Here is a 6,757-nt window from a genome sequence, read left to right as displayed (position 1 = left end):
TGTGTGCCACCACGCCTGGCTAATTTTTGTATTTTTAGTAGAGACAATGTTTCGCCATGTTGGCCAGGCTGGTCTTGAACTCCTGAACACAGGTGATCTGCCCGCCTTGGCCTCCCAAAGTGCTGGGATTACAGGTGCTTGTTATTTTCACTCTTCCCTTTCTTCACGATGTCTTTTGCTGACCAATGTTTCTTTATGTTAATGTGGTAAAATGTATCTTCTATGCATTTTTGTCTTAAGAAAATTTCTATTACCTCAAAGTCCCATTTTCTTGTATTTTTGTTTTTCAAGGTTTTTCTCAATATCTTATGAAAAATTGTAAGTATACAGAAAAGTTAAAGAATTTTATGATGAAAACTCATAAACCCACTGCCAAGATTTCACCATAAGCAGTTTGCTACATGTGTTTCAATATGCATTTTTCCATTATCCATCCATTTCAAAGTAAAATAAGACATCAGCGCATATGTAAACATGCATATTATTGAGTTCAATATTTATTTTTAAGTATATTTCTTTTTCTTCAGAAAATTGTAGGTTCACCACTATACAATCTGCTGGTAATTCCAACTATTTGGGGTGATTTCATCACACATACACACACACACACATATATATGTGTATGTGTATATATATATATATTTCATTTAATGTAAACTTCAGATACAATGAAATGTTCAAATCTTAAATGTACATTTTGAAAAATGCATTCTTTTATGTAATGCAAACCCATATCAAGTGATAAAACAACACCGTCACTTCAGAAATTTTCTTTATGCTCTCCCTAGTCAATTATTTGTTTGTTTTTCAGAGACATGGTCTTGCTCTGTTGCCCAAGCTGGAATGTAGTGGTGTGATCACAGCACACTGCAGCCTCAAACTTCTGGGCTCACGCAATCCTCCCACCTCAGCCTCCCAAGTAGCTGGAACTCTGGTGCACACCACTGCACCTGGCTGTCCCAAGTCAATTCTTAAATTTACCCTTTCAGACATAACGACTATTTTGATTTTTTCCATCGTAGATTAGATTTGCCTGTTGTAGAATTTCCCATAGGTGGAGTTGTACAGCATGCACGCTTGTGTGCAAGGTTCCTTTCAGTTAGCCTAAGAGTTTTGAGAGGCATCCATGCTGCTTCATGTATCAGTAGCTCATTCTTTTTTAATGAAGGGTAATTTTATAAACCACAGTTTGTTTATTCCAGCCTCCTATTAATACCCGGGATTTGACTATTAAGAACAAAGCTGCTATAAGCATTCTTATATAAGTGTTTGCATAAACATGTTTTTATTTCTCAGTTGAGTCACAGCATAGGTGTATGTTTTACATGTTTTTGAAGGGGTGTATTAGTCCATTCTCACACTGCTATAAATAACTACGTGAAGGCTGGGCGTGGTAGTTTACGCCTGTAATCCCAGCACTTTCGGAGGCGAGGCGGGTGGATCATCTGAGGTCAGAAGTTCGAGACACGCCTGGCCAACATGGCGAGACCCTGTCTCTACTAAAAATACAAAAATTAGCTGGGCGTGGTGGCGGGCGCCTGTAATCCCAGCTACTTGGTGGGGCTGAGGCAAGAGAATTGCTTGAACCTGGGAGGCGGAGGTTACAGTGAAAGGAGATAGCGCCATTGCACTCCAGCCTGGGCAACAGATTGAGACTCCGCCTCAAAAAAAAAAAAAAAAAAAAAGAGAGAGAAAAAAATAACTACTTGAGACTGGGTAATTTATAAAGAAAAGAGGTTTAATTGACTCACAGTATCTGCATGGCTGGGGAGGCTTCCGGAAACTTACAATCATGGTGGAACGTGAAGGAGAAACAAGGCACATCTTACATGGTAGCAAGAGAGAGAGAGAGAAAAAAAACCCCCATCGGATCGCGTGAGAACTCACTATCACGAGAACAGCATGGGGGAAACTGCCCGCATGATCCAATCACCTTCCACCAGGTCCCTCCCTTGACATGTGGGGATTACAATTTGAGATGAGAGTTGAGTGGTGACACAGAGCCAAATCCTATCAAAGGGTTTCACCATTTTACTTTCCCACGAACAATGCAAGAGTTCCAGTTTTCCCACATTGTCGCCAACATTTAGTGTCGTAAGCATTTTAAATTTTGGCTATTGAATTTTAGCATGGAGTGGTGTCTCATTTGGTTTAAACTTGCTTTTCCGTGATGACTAATGATATTGAGCACTTTCTCATGTGTTTATTGCCATTCATACACAGGAAATCTGTTCAAATCTTTTACCCATATTTTAAGTTGGGTTGTTTGTCTTTTTTTGTTGTTGTTTTTGAGATGGAGTTTCGTTCTTGTTGCCCAGGCTGGAGTGCAATGGCGCAGTCTCAGCTCACTGCAACCTCTGCCTCCCAGGGTCAAGTGATTTTCGTGCCTCAGCCTCCCAAGTAGCTAGGATTATAGGCGCCTGCACCATGCCCGGCTAATTTTTTTGTCTTTTTAGTAGAGACGGGGTTTCGCCATATTGGCCAGGCTGGTTTCAAACTCCTGACCTCAGGTAATCTGCCCACCTCGGCCTCCCAAAGTGCTGGGATTACAGGTGTGAGCCACCGTGCCCGGGCAAGTATTAGGAGTTTCTTATGGATCTTGACTACCAGTCCCTTTGTCAGATATTTGTTTTGTAAATATTTTCTCCCATTCTTTGGCCTGCCTATTTGTTTTCATAAGTGTGATTTTTGACGAATAGAAGTTTTAAATTCCGGTAAAGTCAATTTATCAATATTTTCTGTTATGATGACTGCTTCCAGTGTCCTAAGAAACTTTTGCCTCTTCTCTAGTCATGAAGATGTTCTCTCAATTTTTTTTCCTAAAAGCTTTATGGTTTTAGCTTTTATAATTAGGTCTCTGATCCATCTTAAGTTAGTTTCTGGGTATACTATAAGGTAGGATCCGAGGTTTGTTATTATTTTTTCCATATGAATATCAAGTATTCTGGGATAATTTATTGGATAGACTTTCCTTTCCTCACTGAAGTGCTTTGGCATCATTGTTGAAAATCAAATGATGGTACAGGTATGGTTCTGTTCTGGGCTCATTTTTTCTTTTTCTATTGATCTATTTGTCAGTTCTTATGCCGGTACTACCCTGTCTTGATTAGTGTAATTTTATAATAAGTCTTGAACTCAGGTCATGTAAAATTTTGGCCTATTGTTTTTTTTTTAAGATTGCCTTGGCTATTCCAGGCCTCTGCATTTTCATATAAATTTAAAAATTAACTATTTGATTTATTGAAAAAAAAACGCTTTCTGAAATTATGATTAGAATTGCATTAAATCCATAGATGAATTTGGAGAGAACTGACATCTAAAAGTACTGAGTTTTTGGCTAGGCATGGTGGCTCATGACTGTAATCCCAGCAATTTGGTAGGCTGAGGCAGAGGGATCACTTGAGGCCAGGAGTTCAAGACCAGCCTGGCCAACAAAGTAAGACCCCATCTCTACAAAAAAAAAAAAAAAAAAAATTAGCTGGGCACAGTGGCATATGCCTGCAGTCCTAGCTACTCTGGGGGATGAGGTGGGAGGATTGCTTGAACCCAGGAGTTCGAGGCTGCAGTGAGCTATGATTGTGCCACTGTATTCCAGCCTTGGCAACAGAGCAAGACCTTGTCTCAAAAATAAAATAAAATAAAAGTATTGAGTTTTCCCATCTAGAAATGTAATGTATTTCTTTCTTTAAGTCTTCTTGAATTTCTCTCAGCAATGTTACATAGTTTTCAGCAAAGAGGTCATGTACATCTCTGGTTAAATTTATTTCTGTGTATTTGATGTTTCTTGGTATGATTGTAAACAGAATTTTCAATTTTTTATTTTCCTACTGATTGATGCTAGGATATAAAAATACAGTTGTTAGGCCAGAGTTTATGAAAGGATAGCCTGAGTTTATACATCTGAGTCCAATCAGGAGAAGGCAACTGTACAATAATTTCAACAGGCAAAGTTTAATATTAAAAATTTAAAAATTATTCACTCTAACAAGGGATTAGAATAATGAGAGATTGGCTGGTAAGAAGTAAAAAAATTTTGTTTTTTTCTTTTTCTTTTCTTTTCTTTTCTTTTTTTTTTTTTGTTTTTTGAGATGGAGTCTCATTCTGTTGCCCAGGCTGGAGTGCAGTGGTACCATCTCGGCTCACTGTAACCTCTGCTTCCTGGGTTCAAGCGATTCTCCTGCCTTAGCCTCCTGAATAGCTGGGACTACAGGTGCCCAACACCATGTTTGGCTAATTTTTGTATTTTTAGTAGAGACGGAGTTTCACCATGTTGGCCAGGCTGGTCTTGAATTTCTGACCTCAAATGACCTACCCGCCTCCACCTCCCAAAGTGCTGGGATTGCAGGTATGAGCCACTGCGCCCGGCTGGATTTTTGTGGATTCTCTTTATCAGTTTGAGGAAGAACTTCTAGGGTGTTAGAGATGTGCAGGCGTTCCCAGGAATGCTGTGAGACTAAAGGCTTTTTTGAGGACTCTGAATTTTTGCTTTTGGGGTCATTTTTGACCTCTGAGGAATTTCTTTATGCTCTTGCCAGCTCAGTGAGGGTTTTTTTTTTTTTTTTTTTTTTTTTTTTTTTTTTCCAGAGTCTTGCTCTGTCACCCAGGCTGGAGTGCAGTGGCACAATCTCAGCTCACTGCCACCTCTGTCCCCCAGTTTCAAGCGATTCTGTTGCCTCAGCCTCCCGAGTAGCTGGGATTACAGGTGCCCGCCACCACGCCAGGCTAATTTTTGTATTTTTAGTAGAGACAGGGTTTTACCATGTTGGCCAGGCTGGTCTTGAACTTCTGGCCTTGTGATCCACCCACCTCGGCCTCACAAAGTGCTGAGATTACAGGCATGAGCCACCACGCCCGGCCTCAGTGAGGGTTTTTTGAATGACATTTCATTTTACCCAGAATTTTAATGTATTTTGTATTGAAAGGAATTTTTTAAAAGCTCAACCAGTCTGCCATATGCAGAGGCCACTGGAAACAGAAGCCACTAGAGAGTTTTTAGGGCTGAAGGGGCTTTTAAGGTTAATCTAATCCAATGCTTTAATAGTAAATCAAGGCCCTAAGAATTTATTTGAACTCATTTGACTTGCCCAGTGTCTCACATTGTACAAGGAAAAGTAGCAGTTCTCCAGCCTGGGACTTCTCTAAATCTAGTGTTCATTTTTCTATATGAGGGTCAGCAAGCTATGGCCCGAGAGCCAATTTGGTTTGCCGCCTATCTTTATATGACCCATGGGCCAATTTTTTTTTTTTCATTTTCAAGCAGTTGGAAAAGTATCCAAGTAATATTTTATGATACATAAAAATTATATGAAATCCAAATTTCAGTGTCTGTAAAGTCTTATTGAACACAGCCACACTCATTCATTTATGTGTTATCTATGGTTGACTTTGTGCTATGATGGTAGGGTTACACAGTTGTGACAGAAATTGTATGGCCCCAAAATCCTAAAATATTTACTACCTGGCCCTTTACAGGAAAGTTGCTGGATACCTACCCTATATCACACATTGTTTTTACTCTTGTTGATGTCAAAACATCAAATTCTTCATTGGGCCTCCAGGGGGAGACTGTGAGGAGCATCTTCGGTTGGGGTTTGGTTTGGCTTTGAGTTCCATGAGGTCCCATGGTTCTAGGAAGACTCTGGCATTTGCACAATATATTTCAAAGTGTGTACCTATATTCAAAAGTCTTGGCCAGGCGGGGTGGCTCACGTCTGTAATCCCAGCACTTTGGGAGGCCAAGGTGGGCGGATCACCTGAGGTCAGGAGTTCAAGACCAGCCTGACCAACACAGAGAAACCCCGTCTCTTCTAAAACATGCAAAATTAGCTGGGCATGGCGGTCCATGCTTGTAATCTCAGCTACTCAGGAGGCTGAGGCAGGAGAATCGCTCGAACCCAGGAGGCAGAGGTTGTGGTGAGCCGAGATCGCTCCATTGCACTCCAGCCTGGGCAACAAGAGTGAAATTCCGTCTCAAAAAAAAAAAAAAAAAAAAAGAAAAAAGAAAAAAAGGTCCTGTAACTCCACGTGAAATGTGCATGGGAAACATGAAAGACACATGTGCAACACAATGGAAACGCAGCTGAAAACCCCATATGGCCGGGCGCGGTGGCTCATGCCTGTAATCCCAGCACATTGGGAAGCCAAGGCAGGTGGATCACCCGAGGTCAGGAGTTCAAGACCATCCTGGCCAACATGAGGAACCCATGTCTCTACTAAAAATTCAAAAATTAGCCGGGGATGGTGGCACGTGCTTGTAGTCGTAGTCCCAGCTACTCAGGAGGCTGAGGCAGGAGAATTGCTTGAACCTGGGAGGCGGAGGTTACCATGAGCCGAGATCATGCCCCTGCACTCCAGCCTGGGTGACAGAGTGAGACTCTGTCTCAAAAACAAAAACAAAAAAGCAAAAAACCCGTATGATCCAATATGAAAATTAAAATCAGGCTACACTGTGGCTCAGCAAACGAAGAGGAGGGAATTGCTTTGAGTTGTCATTGAAAGGGGATTTAGAGAATGTCTTGGTCAGATTTTGTTGGTAAAGAAATCAAAGGCCTATGAGACTCCTTCCATGTCTTGAGTTAAACTCACTGGGCTCTCATCCTGGCTCTGCCGCTTTCAAACCTTGTGGCATTAAACACTCACACAACCTCTTTGAGACTAAGTTTTCTCACCAGTAATATTCCATATTAAATATATAGGTCATCCTGAACACAAGGTGATTTTCTTTCATTTTCCCAACAAGATTTCTAAAAACTTGAAT

The 6,757-nt window shown here is 40.9% G+C and overlaps 1 non-coding gene across 1 annotated transcript; it reads right to left on the bottom strand.

The window, feature by feature from the left end:
• Positions 1 to 521: 521 nt before the first annotated feature.
• Positions 522 to 594, bottom strand: LOC129043318 (small nucleolar RNA SNORD65). Its single transcript, XR_008504410.1, has one exon. It is a non-coding gene; the product is annotated as a small nucleolar RNA SNORD65 (small nucleolar RNA).
• Between the last annotated feature and the right edge of the window lie 6,163 nt (positions 595 to 6,757).

Source organism: Pongo pygmaeus, chromosome 7 (genome assembly GCF_028885625.2).
Source record: "Pongo pygmaeus isolate AG05252 chromosome 7, NHGRI_mPonPyg2-v2.0_pri, whole genome shotgun sequence".
Classification (NCBI taxonomy): Eukaryota; Metazoa; Chordata; class Mammalia; order Primates; family Hominidae; genus Pongo; species Pongo pygmaeus.
Note: the sequence above shows the minus strand (reverse complement) of the source record. Positions and strands in the feature narration are given on the sequence as shown.